This window comes from Hemitrygon akajei, chromosome 12 (genome assembly GCF_048418815.1).
Source record: "Hemitrygon akajei chromosome 12, sHemAka1.3, whole genome shotgun sequence".
In the NCBI taxonomy this organism is placed as follows: domain Eukaryota; kingdom Metazoa; phylum Chordata; class Chondrichthyes; order Myliobatiformes; family Dasyatidae; genus Hemitrygon; species Hemitrygon akajei.
The window spans coordinates 78,946,733-78,959,145 of NC_133135.1; the positions used below are offsets into that span (position 1 = coordinate 78,946,733).

Consider the following 12,413-nt stretch of genomic DNA (forward strand, 5'->3'; position numbering starts at 1 on the left):
TTTCCAAGAACAACCACGGTCATGGAAAGATCATGATCTCGCACATCATAGACATGGCACATAACAAACGATCTGTCGCATGTGAGAAGATACAATGAGTTGCTTTTGTTGTGCATACCACCCAGGTGGACTATGCCATACACAATTACATCAAGGTGATTTTTTTAAAAAGTGAATGCATAATATATAATGGTGTTGCAGTTACAAAGAATGTGCAGTGCAGCTAGGATTGCAGAAAGTTAGCATGGAGGAACTCTAGTGGTTGCATCATTTAGTGTCTTCAAGGCTGCAATTAATTTTATTGATCAATGGGAAATGAAGGATAATGAGATTCAAACAGTAAAATGGGAGCTGAGGCCAAAGGTCAGATTAGTCTTTCCAAGTACTGTAGTCAATTGGCAGCTTAAATGTTGGTCCTTATTGTGGGGTGATGCACCATCAATAACTCTAGGAGACTGGAAGTGAACGATAGGCTTTTATTAACAGTGAAAAGGGAGCATAACATGTCGAAGACTAAGGGAGGAGCAGTGCCCCAATCGCCTTTATACAGGGGTCTGTGGGAGGAGTCACAGAAGCAGTCAGCAGAGGGGCATGTCCAGACAGATATACATAGTTTACCACATGGGGTAAATAGAAAATAAGAGTAGGCTGTTTTGCCTAACCATTATGAACTTAAATGTGGCCACAACTGGAGTACTACATGTACTAACTTAGAGGCAGTGCAGTTAAATAAAGTTTTGTATAGGTGTAAGATCAGTCTGACCCAATGCCTTCTCTCTGCTTGCCTGTCCCCCAGCCCATCTCTCCACCTCTTTCATGTACATTGTTTGCCTCTCTCCATGTACCCATCTCATTTTCTCTCTTTTTCATTTCTCAAATCACAACTTAGCCAGATCCAACTGAACCCAACTGGTTCGTAAGGTTATACCCACAACCCAATTTGAGTCAGAAACATATAGTTTAATTCCTTCATTTGTATAGCCAGGCTCTGTAGTGAAGGTTAATGAAGACTCCTGCCGTGAGGTTACGATATGAAGAAACAGTGAGTGATATGGACCAAAACATTCTGAAGTTTTAGAGATTGAGAGTCTTGTTGAAACATGGAAAATTTTGAAAGTTCTTGATAGGATAGGTGCTGTAAGAATGTTTCTCCTAGTCCAAAGTCTAGAACAATAGGGTAGTCTCAGGAAAAAGATTGTTCACCACTCAAGACTAAGATGAAGGGAAATTTATTCTCCTCAAATAATGAATCTTCAGAATGTTCCACTCAGAGTACTGTAGAGGTTGGCTCAAACTGTGTTTTCAAAGCTGCATTTAATTTTATTGATTAACAGGAAAATCAAGGATACTGAGATTCAAAGAGTAAAATGGGAGCTGAGGCCAAAGGTCAGATCGGTTCCTGTCCTCTGTAAGGTGCTTATATGTCCTCCCAATGAAATGCATGGATTTTCTCCGGGTGCTGCAGTTTCTTCCCACAGTCCAAAGACCTACTGGTCCGTAGGTTAATTGGTCATTGTGAATTGCTCTGTGATTAGGCTTGGGGTAAACTGAGGGTTGTTGGGAGATGCGGCTGGAGATGCCTGTTCTGCACTGTATTTCTAGATAAATAAATAAATAAAATTAAAACTCAAGGTCTGTGCATAAGAACCATACAAACATGGCAAAGTAAACCAGAAGTCTACTGGCTCTGCTAATATAAATTATAGGTGCTGTTGCCTCCCACACATTTTTTCCCCCAATGTTTACTGTATCACTTGTGCAGTTACAAGATGGGAAAACAACCAGTGATCAGCTTTCTCCATTTTCATTTGATTGAGGATCTGAGGGTTGATACAAAGTTTGGCCCTGTAAATCCATAGCTAGGTGGGGTGTGGGGGGGGGGGGGAGATTAATTCAACAGTTTCAGATAATGAGCCAGTTATAGAAGCAGTAAATGTTCAAGAAAACTCAAAAACTTTTAAAATAATGTTAATCGTAACTCTAATGCATGCATCAGCAAATTTATTCTGCTCTGTTGAAGCAATAGGAACATTACAGTTCCTGTTGATACAACCTCTTTTCAGTTGAGTAGTGTATGATTTACTATAACTCAGAAATATTGGATGATTGTGAAGGCTCTTAAAATTAATGCTAGGAGTCACTTCAGCCCACAACACTCTAATTTGAAAACTTTGAAGGTACTGTAGATTTCAGCAACAGGTGAGTAAATCACTTCAGTAGACCAAACAAAGGGCAACTGTAGTAATGTATTGTAATTAAGCAGATAATTAACAATGCCTCCTGACTTCTGACTTTACCCAGCACATGGAGCCACTGTCTGAAGTATTTTGTTATGTCATTGCTTACCAAAGAGAAAATACAAGTCCTAAACTTTCAAATCATTTTATATATCTCACCTGGTCCCTCAACACCAGCTCCAGAGCAAAGAACGCCCAACAGCATCTCTACTTTCTGCGAAGGCTGAGGAAAGTCCATCTCCCACCCCCCATCCTCATCACATTCTACAGGGGTTATATTGAGAGCATCCTGAGCAGCTGCATCATTGCCTGGTTTGGGAATTGCACCATCTCGGTTCGCAAGACCCTGCAGCAGATAGTGAGGTCAGCTGAGAAGATCATCGTGGTCTCTCTTCCCACCATTACAGACATTTACACCACATGCCGCATCCGCAAAGCAAACAGCATTACGAAGGACCCCACGCACCCCTCATACAAACTCTTCTCCCTCTTGCCGTCTGGGAAAAGGCACCAAAGCACCAAAGGCACCAAAGGTTTCCTCCCCCAAACCATCAGACTCCTCAACACCCAGCGCCTGGACTGACACCAGCTTTCTGCCCTCTACTGTGCCTAATGTCTTGTTTATTATTTATTGTAATGCCTACACTGTTTTGTGCACTTTATGCAGTCCTGGGTAGGTCTGTAGTCTAGTATAGTTTTTTTTTGTGTTGTTTTAGGTAGTTCAGTGTAGTTTTTCTACTGTTTCATGTAGCACCATGGTCCTGAAAAACCATATCTTGTTTTTACTGTGTACTGTACCAGCAGTTATGGTTGAAATGACAATAAAAAGTGACCTGACTTGATAAATGTTGCCTGGTGATAGCTGTTGGAGGAATTTGGACTTTGGAATTTAATATAAGAATTAGCAGCTGACACAAGCTTGTGTGCACAATGAGACACCATGCTGCTATTGGGTCACACAGCATGGATACAGACTGCTCAGCTCTCCAAAGCTCAACCTACAATCTGAGATTATTCTCTTCACATTCCCACCAACTCCCCTCAGATTCTACATAGAATAGTGAAGAGTACAGCTCAGGAACAGGCCCTGCAGCCCACAGTGTTGTAATCCAAGTAAATTAGTAATCAAATTGGCAACCTAACAAATCCCCTCTGCCTACACAATGTCCGTATCCTTCCATGTTCCTCACATCCTTGTGCCTATCTAAGTGTCTCTTAAAAGACTCTGTTTCTACCTCTACCACACACACCCCCCCCCCAGGAAGCACACTCCAGGCACCCACCTCCGTGTAAAAAAAATTTATCCCCGGCACCTCCTTTAAAATTGCCCCCTTTGAATTAGATATTTCAACCCTTGGAAAAAGACATTGTTTGTCTGCTAAATCTATGCCTCTCATAACCTTATAAACATCTATCAGATCTCCCCTCAGCCTCTGCTGATTCTATTACTGATGTCTACGCTGGGGACAATTTGTGTGTTATCAGCTGGGAAAAACACAGCAAATGTAGTACAGTGCTGAGTTTACATAGATCAGAACAGGCAGCAGAGAAACAGACGGGAAGAATGTGGTCAGGCGTGCTCCAGAAAATAGAACAACGGGAGGTAAAGGATGAGAAATTACTAGGTAAGGAAATAGTAATTTATGCAGAGATTCTCATTCCCAGGGTTGGGAAATCAAACCCTAGAGGGCATAGGTTTAAGTGAGAGAGGAAATTTTTAAAGGGACCTGAGGGGTAAAGTAATTTTCACTTAGAGAGTGGTTAGTGTATAGAATGAGCTGACAGAGGAAGTCATTAAGGCAGATACAGTAATAAAATTTACACGGACAATCAAATTTTAGAGGGAAATGGGCAAATACAGATAAATAAGATTACGCATTGTGCTCACCTTTGGTTAGGATAGACCAGTTATGCCTACTCTAAAACAATTTATATTCTGAAATACACAAGATTATGCATTGAGAGTTAAACAAAGTTCAACTTACAGTACATTTTATTATTTGAACTTTTAATTTTCACTGTAGTATGATCTTGTACATTTCAGAATTTGTTAACCAGAGAACAGAATTTTAAATGTAAGTCAGTTGGAAAAGAAAGTGTCTCCAATGTCAAACAACAAAAAATACTGTGTTAGTAGCTCAACACAAATTGGTGACCAGTAGATCGGAAAGGAGGTTGGGTAGCATTTGGAAAAGGCAGTTTTTTCCCTTATAATTTAAAAATAGACGTTTAATTCAATAATAAGGCAAATCAGTAGTTGAAACGGACGACTGAGTTGTTGCCTCTAATACAATTTTATCTTTACAACGATTTCATCAATTCCACCCACTGATTTTGCCTCACATACACACCAGTGAATGTACCAACCCGTACGCACTTGGGAGCTAGCCCGCATTAGAGGGTGAACGTACAACCGAACAGACAGACAGTGGCGAAGCAAGGATCAGATCGGATTCGCTGCAGCTTCACACATTGCGCAGAGAGAGCGACGTCGGGTCGTCCTTGGAATGAGTTCCGCCGGCAGCCGAGGTTATTCAACGGGTGAGTTGGTCAGACGGAATGGTGAAGTTGACCCGAACGTTGTTTTCAACCTGTTTTGGAATGCGACCGCCATTTGTTTTAGACACCCCTGCTCTACTTTCTCTAACTCAGAAATTTCAAAAGTCCTGGATGCTACATACCCCGTAACTGGGTGTCTGACCAGCAGAGAAAGAAGAATCCGTTGGAGTCTGGTGGTACTGTATTCAAAGGTGTTTATTAGTAAAATAGGCAAAACAATACCGATAATGAAAATATATATATAACACAAGTTAGCAATAATAAACCTAAAAGTGTAGGAATAATAATAAGCAATAATAAACAAGCTCTATCAATGTCTAGGGGTAAATGAATTGTCATAGAAAAGTATAAAGTTCAGTTCAGTTCATTCGTGCTGAGGTAGTTATGGTTGTTGTGTTGTAATCGTTGGAGAGAGAGAGAGAGAGAGAGAGAGAGAGAGAGAGAGAGAGAGAGAGCGAGCGAGATGTAACAGCAACTGTTGCGGCAGGCAAACCTTTTACTCCTTTCTTGATCTGTCGTGTCGTTGTGGCCATTCAATTATGACCCCTCTGTCATTCAGCTAGACCGTTCTTCTGTGGTGGACTCGTCACTCTGGCATGAGTGGACACACATACAAGTCCCCACCGGCCCTGCTGTAACACTGTGAGCCAAAAACCTGTCCCTTTGTACCTGAGACAGGGTAAAAAACTCATAAGCCCTTACAATCTACTCCCACACTGTCATTTTGCTCTTGTTCATCCTGCAGGTGTTGTAGGCTGTAACGATACATTTTCGGTGTTTCTTTCTCCACTAAGCTTGCTTCAGTAATTGCCACGAGCATCGGAAATTGTTTGGTTGCAGCACGCACTACAAGAGACTTGAGACAAGGAACAGCACAGCACAAGCGCACAGCTCAACAATCCAATACTGAGAGTTATTGCCATTTTAGTCAGCCATGCTCCCCATCCTCCGAGTCTACTTTCTAACCAGTCAAATAACTGATGTCCGGACCCTGCATTCTGTTTAACTTCCTTTCTTAGACTTTTCAACTTATACATTGCCTTAGTAAACGAATCTACACTTACCATTATTTTAATGCAATTGTTGTCTTCTGATATCCACACCTCTGGCGTGATTTTCCTCCACACTGTTACGGTTTCAGCATTCTTAACTAAGGGTCCTAAGTCTTTAGACTGATATCCCTTGTTTACCAACAACGTTACGTGGGGCGCAGCCTCCGGTATCCTGTACCATTTTTCTAAAAAGGTGTTCCACTTAACTTGTAAAGCTGCCCCTTGCAGTGCTGTTGGGTACATGCCTCCAGGTGCCATCTCTCCTCTAACTCCCTGTTCTGAGTCTCGTCAAAAATCACTGTACAATGTAGCTCAGATTTGGGCATTACAGCCCTGGGTAATATAGACTGCACGCCGTTTTTCCATTTTTCCCAGGTTTCCTGAATCTGATCTGCTATGTCTCCTATCCAAAAGACATTAGCCTTCTTGTCTTCTCGCACTATCAATTGAGCCCCTGCTCTTTCCACACTCAGCCCATTTCTGGTGCATTCTAATTTTAATTCCAGTTTCAATAAGGCAAGGCTGCCTAACAAATTAATCGGAGTTCCTTTAAATACTAGCACCGGCAAAACAATTCCTTTATTTCCCATTCTCAACTACACTGGAACAGTGCACTGTGTCAACTGTGTTTTCCCTGAGAACCCTACCGTCTTAATAAACTTTCCTGAAATGGGAAGGTGAAGAGCATACTGTGGCTGTACACAAGTTTACGTGGCTCCAGTATCTATCAACATTGGTATCAGTTGCCCTTCTAACATAACCTGAACAATGGGTTCCTCGTCTGCCTCCCTTGTTATCATTGGGTAATGTCCCTTCCCACTCGAGTTCTCGGGGCACCCCTAATACCTCGCATAGGGGTTCACAGGTCCGCTTGGGCCTGTGGGGGCTGGTCCTTGGCTAAACTTTAGTTCCCTTCTTATCGGTTCCTGCTGGTATGTGACAGGCCATGGTATAAACTGACAATCTCTTCTCATGTGACCTGGCTGATTACATTCCCAGCACAATCCCTCTACCTCTCTTTCCCCCTGTTTCCTCACTGGTCCCCTTTGCCCATAACTCCTCTGTCCCCCTCCTTGGGACTTCCAGTCCTGTCTGGGCTGTTTGAATTTAGTCTGTTCCTGATAGGGCATTTGTGGGAATGCTCCTCCAAAGACGTTGATTATTGGCATGGGGTTTTCCGGCCCTTGTCTTACAGTATGATCGGTTCCTCCATATAGCAGTGCTTCAGCCAGTTCGATGGCTGTACTCGAACTGGTGGTTGCTGGCAGCATCTTTTTGCTTTTCTCTTTTTCCTTCTTTCTGAGTTCTTCAAGCTGCATTTGTATTAACTTCCTTTGCACCTCTTCCTGCTGCTCAGCCAACCTTCATTTGTCTTTCCGGTATTTCTCAACCGCATGGACTACGTGGTCTCTAAATTCTTGTGGGGTCTTTGACGTCAGCCCAACCACTTCTTCCAGTTTGGATTTTACTTGTGGAGGCATTGCATCCAAAATGCTATGTCGGAACAGTGAGGTCATAAATAAGCTATTCTCCACCTCTTGCTCATTCTCCAGTCTCCACCTTTTCAACTGGTTTTCTACGTAGGCTGCTGGGTTTTCAGTGTCTCCCAGGGGATCCCCTTTTAAGGCTTTGGGGTCCACTTTGGGTGGATAAAGCTTCCTGAGGGCCTGCCATACCCTCTGCCTCACTCTGTCAAACCCGTCTCCATCAGTTCTTGGGTCGTTCGAGTTTACTATGCCAGCCATTTCCATTAGTTCATTAAATTTGGAGGTTCCCATCAACCTTATCAATAGTGCCTTCAAATCTCCCATAGCCAATAATCGTCCCGCCGTTTCTTCTTCAAAGGCTCTAATCCATTTCCCTGCTCCTTCATGTAGATTGGGCAGAGTGTTTTTCAGCCCTTCTAGGTCCTGGGATCCCCAAGGGATATACTGCACTTGTCCTGATCCTTTAACTAACAACGGCATCATTCTTCCTCCTTCTTCCCACCTGCCCTGGCTCTCCTCCTCGCCTGACTCCCCATCTGTCTCAGGGTATGTCTTTACTGCCTCCCACACAAATGTCTCTGGGGTCCTCTTCTTCCCTCAGTCTCCCTGTGGAGTCCTTCCTTTCTGTCCTGATTCAATACTTGGTTGGCCCCTGGAGTATTTTTCACATCTCCTCTGGCAATCCCCTCTCAGTAACTTATCTAGCTCTCTCTCTACTTCCGCAAGTCACTTCCCTACCGCCTCCTTCTGCTCTTCTAGGCTTCTGCCTCCTACCTCTTCCCCACAAATTCTCGCATCCTCTCTCTCTCCACTTAACTCTTGCTCCTCCAATGAGTCACCATCTCTTTCTTCCTGTCCGTGTCTGTACACCTGTGGCAGGGACTCCTCATGATCCTTACTCGTGCTTGATTCCCTTCTCTCTTGTGTTTCTCCAAGACTCTCGTCTGCTATCTTTTTTCCACTTCCTCTTGAATGCCTCATCTTCCTGCCCTGATGAGCCACTTTCTTTTCTAGTCTGTTGATTTCTATGGTATAACCGATACTCCTCATACTCCTTTTCCTCTCTCAAGTATTTCATCCGTTCAATCCCTTCTTCCATTTCTCTCTTTACCTGTTCCATCTTTATCCTTTCTGCCTGTATCTCCTTCCATATCGCCGCTTTTTCCTTCTCGTATTGTTTTTTTTTTCCTCCTCATTATCCCAAACTTGTACTTCTCCCTGCATGTTCACTGTTCCCGTCAGCAGGGGGCACTGCTTTGGGGTTCCTTCCACATTATAGGGAGGGGGTTTTTCTGTTTCTTTCATATCCAGGTACGGAGCTGAAGCCAGCTTCTCACTATACCTTCCTCTCTCTCTAACAGGCTGTTTCTCCAGCACCTTAGTGTCTTCCTCGCTTGTAATCAATATTCTACCTGTCCTCCTCAGCCTTTCTCCCTCCGTTCTGAAGAGTTTTAGCACTTCCATTTCTCATTCTCTTTTTTGCCCTCTGTTCTTAGATTTATCTTTTGGTTTGTAATTTTTAATTAGTGCCTCCATTTCTTCGCACAAGCTTACATCAAACGTTCCTTCTCTTGGCCATTTTGTGACCAGGTTTTTGGTTCTTTTTTCCCATTTTCTGAAGTTTTTGTGATCTCATATTTATTTACCGGGATTTTTTTGCTCAGAATCTCTACTGCCGTTCCTTTACCTGTCATGTTGTTCTCTTTTTTTAAGGTATTTCAGAGATTCACACTTCATTTACTGGATAATATTATTTACTCTAATTCTATGCCTAGTCTATAGTCTATCTACCAGTGCTTTAAACTATATATTGGACTGTCCTTGTTTCCTATTCTGTTCTGCTCGTACAGACCTCTACTTAGAGCGGGATCCACAGAACTTTCTCTTTGCACCTCGTCTATTCAGACCCTTATCTCTTAAGGCGGTATCCACGAGGATTTTCTCTATTTTTCCTTTCCCTGCCCATTCAGACCTTCGTTTCATACGAAGCGGTATCCACAGGGACTTACCAACACCACGTGGAATTTTTCTTCACTTAACTTCTTATTAACTTATTTGTACTTACCCTCACTGCAGTGTTCTTGATCAATCCTCCAAGCCTCCTGTTAACCCCCAATTCTGCCAGATTCTTTGGACCGGAGAGACCCTTCGGCAGTGGTTCCACACTTCTGAGACTCCAAGACCTCCCCAAAACCAACAGAATTCTTAGTCCAAATTGTGGCAAAAAGTGCTTACCTTTTGTTTGGGTGCACCCTTAATTCTGTTAGCCTTGTGGGGTTCCCTAGAGGACTGGGAAGCGTCCCCAATCTGCCGTTTCTTTTCCGCGGGTCTCGTTCCGATCCTGCCGACTACGCCAATTTCTGTCATGGTTTCTTGTGCCCCACAAACAACCAGGAGACGCAGAAGATTCTTCAAGAAGTGTTAAACTTTAATTTGCAAATCAAAGCTGAGACAGTCAGTGAGCTAGTTGCTGATTGCCCCCCCCCCCCCATCCTTGTGCATAGCATTTTTATAGCAATCTCCTGGTCTAGTTGCATTAGCATATCCAATCGGTCTACAGTTGCGTATCACCAGTACATCAGCTCCCGACTTCCCACTATTGTTTCTACCCATTAACTTAATCATGTTCTAATCTACTTTTTGGGCCACGTGTTACCTCATCCCTGGCCACAGTTATCTCTTAGCTAGCCTCTCATTAACACACCATTATCTTCTTATTTGGCTACATTCTTAAGTTACTGATGTGTTCAATAGTACAGAGACAAAACAGAGATTTCATTCTCCTACTAAATTGGGTACATACATAGCAAATAGCAAACACAAAGCTGACTACATAGTTTTGGTTACACAGCAAACAATGCAACTTTATACTCCAATACTTTCTGCAATAGGACTGCCCCTGCAGCCTCATCACTTGCATCAGTTGCCAGGGAGAAGGGTTTCAAAAGGTCAGGTGCTTTTAACACAGGGTGATGGCACAGTATGGTTTTCAACCTCTCAAAAGCTTTCTGACAAGGACTGCTCCACTCAAATTTTTCCTCCTTCAGTAGGAGTTTTGTAAGTGGGAGGGCAATATCCGCAAAGTTCTTACAACATTTTCGATAGTACCCCACCATGCCCAAAAACCTTCTCAGTGCCCTCTTATTTGTTGGGACAGGAACCTCGGAAATAGCCTGTACTTTAACCTGCACAGGAGCCAACTGCCCCTGTCCTACCACATACCCCAGGTATGTGATCGTGGCATGACCAAATTCACTCTTTGCGAGGTTCACTGTGAGATGGGTTGCAGACATTCTTTTAAACAGTTTTTCTACAGCCTCAATGTGCTCATCCCAAGTGTCACTCCAAACTACTACATCGTCAATATAAGCCTTTGTGTTTGTTAACCCTTTAATCACGGCGTCAATCATCCTCTGAAATGTCCCTGGAGCATTTTTCATTCCAAACGGCAAGACATTGTATTCGTAGAACCTGGATGGGGTGACGAAGCCTGAAATTTCTCGAGCCCTGTCAGTTAAAGGAACACACCAGTATCCCTTTAGCAGGTCAATCTTAGTGATGTATCTCGCTATACCCATTTTATCAATACAATCCTCCACCCTAGGGATAGGATAAGCATCTGTTTGTGTGATGGCATTCACCTTTCTGTAATCTGTACAGAATCTTATACTACCGTCCGGCTTCAGTACAACCACGCATGGAGATGCCCATGCGGAGTAAGATTCTCGATTAATACCAGCAGCTAGCATATGCTCAATTTCTTTCTCCACTAGCTTGCTCTTTTCCAAATTCATCCGATAAGGGGATTGTTTAATCGGCTGGGCCGAGGTAACAATAACATCATGCTCTGTTACTTTGCATCTCCTGGGAACATCTGGGCATAAACCTGCATGCCGGTTAATTAGCTGTGTCAGCTGCTCTCTTTGTTCAGGGTCTAAATGACTGACTTTATCGGCAAAATTGGCTAAAATAACAGAGTTCTCTAGTTGGGTGGGTACTATGCTTATCTTTTCAAAACGCTCAGGCCCCTCCTTATCAATCCTTTCTGCCTCATCGGTCTTCACGACAACACCGACCACCGTGGGGGTCGCGTCATGATAACCTTTGAGCATGTTAACATGAACCAACTGGCTCGGCTTTCGTCTATCAGGTGTTTCAATCACATAATTCAGTGAATCTATTTTCTTAATCACTTTGTACGGCCCCTGAAATCTTGCCTGTAGGGGGTTGGTAACTACAGAGAACAGGACCAAAACCTTATTGCCCACTTGAAATTCTTGTTCTCGGGCTCGTTTATCATACCATTGTTTCATTTTAGTCTGGGAGTCTTTAAGATTTTGCTTTGCCAACTCGCAAACCTTATGGAGACTTTCACGGAACCTCAAAACATAGTCAATCACATTGACTTGCACATTCGGACTAGACCATTTTACTTTGAGTAAGGTTAAAGGTCCTCTGGGCCTGTGACCAAAAATGAGCTCAAATGGACTGAACCCCAGAGATTCCTGAACCGTGTCCCTCATTGCAAATAACGGAAGTGGTAATGCATCATCCCAGTCTCGAGTGTTTTCCTGACAGTAAGTTTTAATCATGGTCTTTAAAGTTGCGTGGAATCTTTCCAATGCTCTTTGAGGTATACAGAGGCTAGAATTTGTTTAACTCCCATCTGTGTCAACATTTGCTGAAATGCACGGGACGTAAAGGTACTCCCCTGATCTGACTGTATTTCTCTAGGTAACCCTACCAAAGTGAAAAATTTAATGAGTGCCTTTACCACCGCAGGAGCCCTAATGTTCCCCAGGGGCACAGCCTCCGGGAATCGAGTAGCAGCACACATCAGGGTCATGACGTACTGCCGCCCACTCGCAGTTCTGAGCAAAGGACCCACAAAATCCACGATGATGCGGGAAAAAGGCTCCCCAAACGCGGGTATCAATCTGAGAGGTGCCTTCGGGATAACCTGATTTGGCTTTCCTACCACCTGACAAGCATGGCACCTTTTACAATAGTCAACAATATCCTTCCTCATACTTGGCCAGTAAAAATCTTTCATAACCCTATCTACTGTCTTCCTTACT

General features: G+C 43.3%; 1 protein-coding gene across 1 annotated transcript in view; it reads left to right on the plus strand.

Moving 5' to 3' along the window:
• Positions 1 to 4,650: 4,650 nt before the first annotated feature.
• LOC140737249 (flavin-containing monooxygenase 5-like) overlaps positions 4,651 to 12,413 on the plus strand; it is a 54,195-nt gene continuing 46,432 nt past the window's right edge. The window contains exon 1 of the mRNA XM_073063579.1: positions 4,651 to 4,778. The gene's annotated coding sequence lies outside the window, so the exon portion shown is untranslated. The remainder of the gene's footprint in view (positions 4,779 to 12,413) is intronic.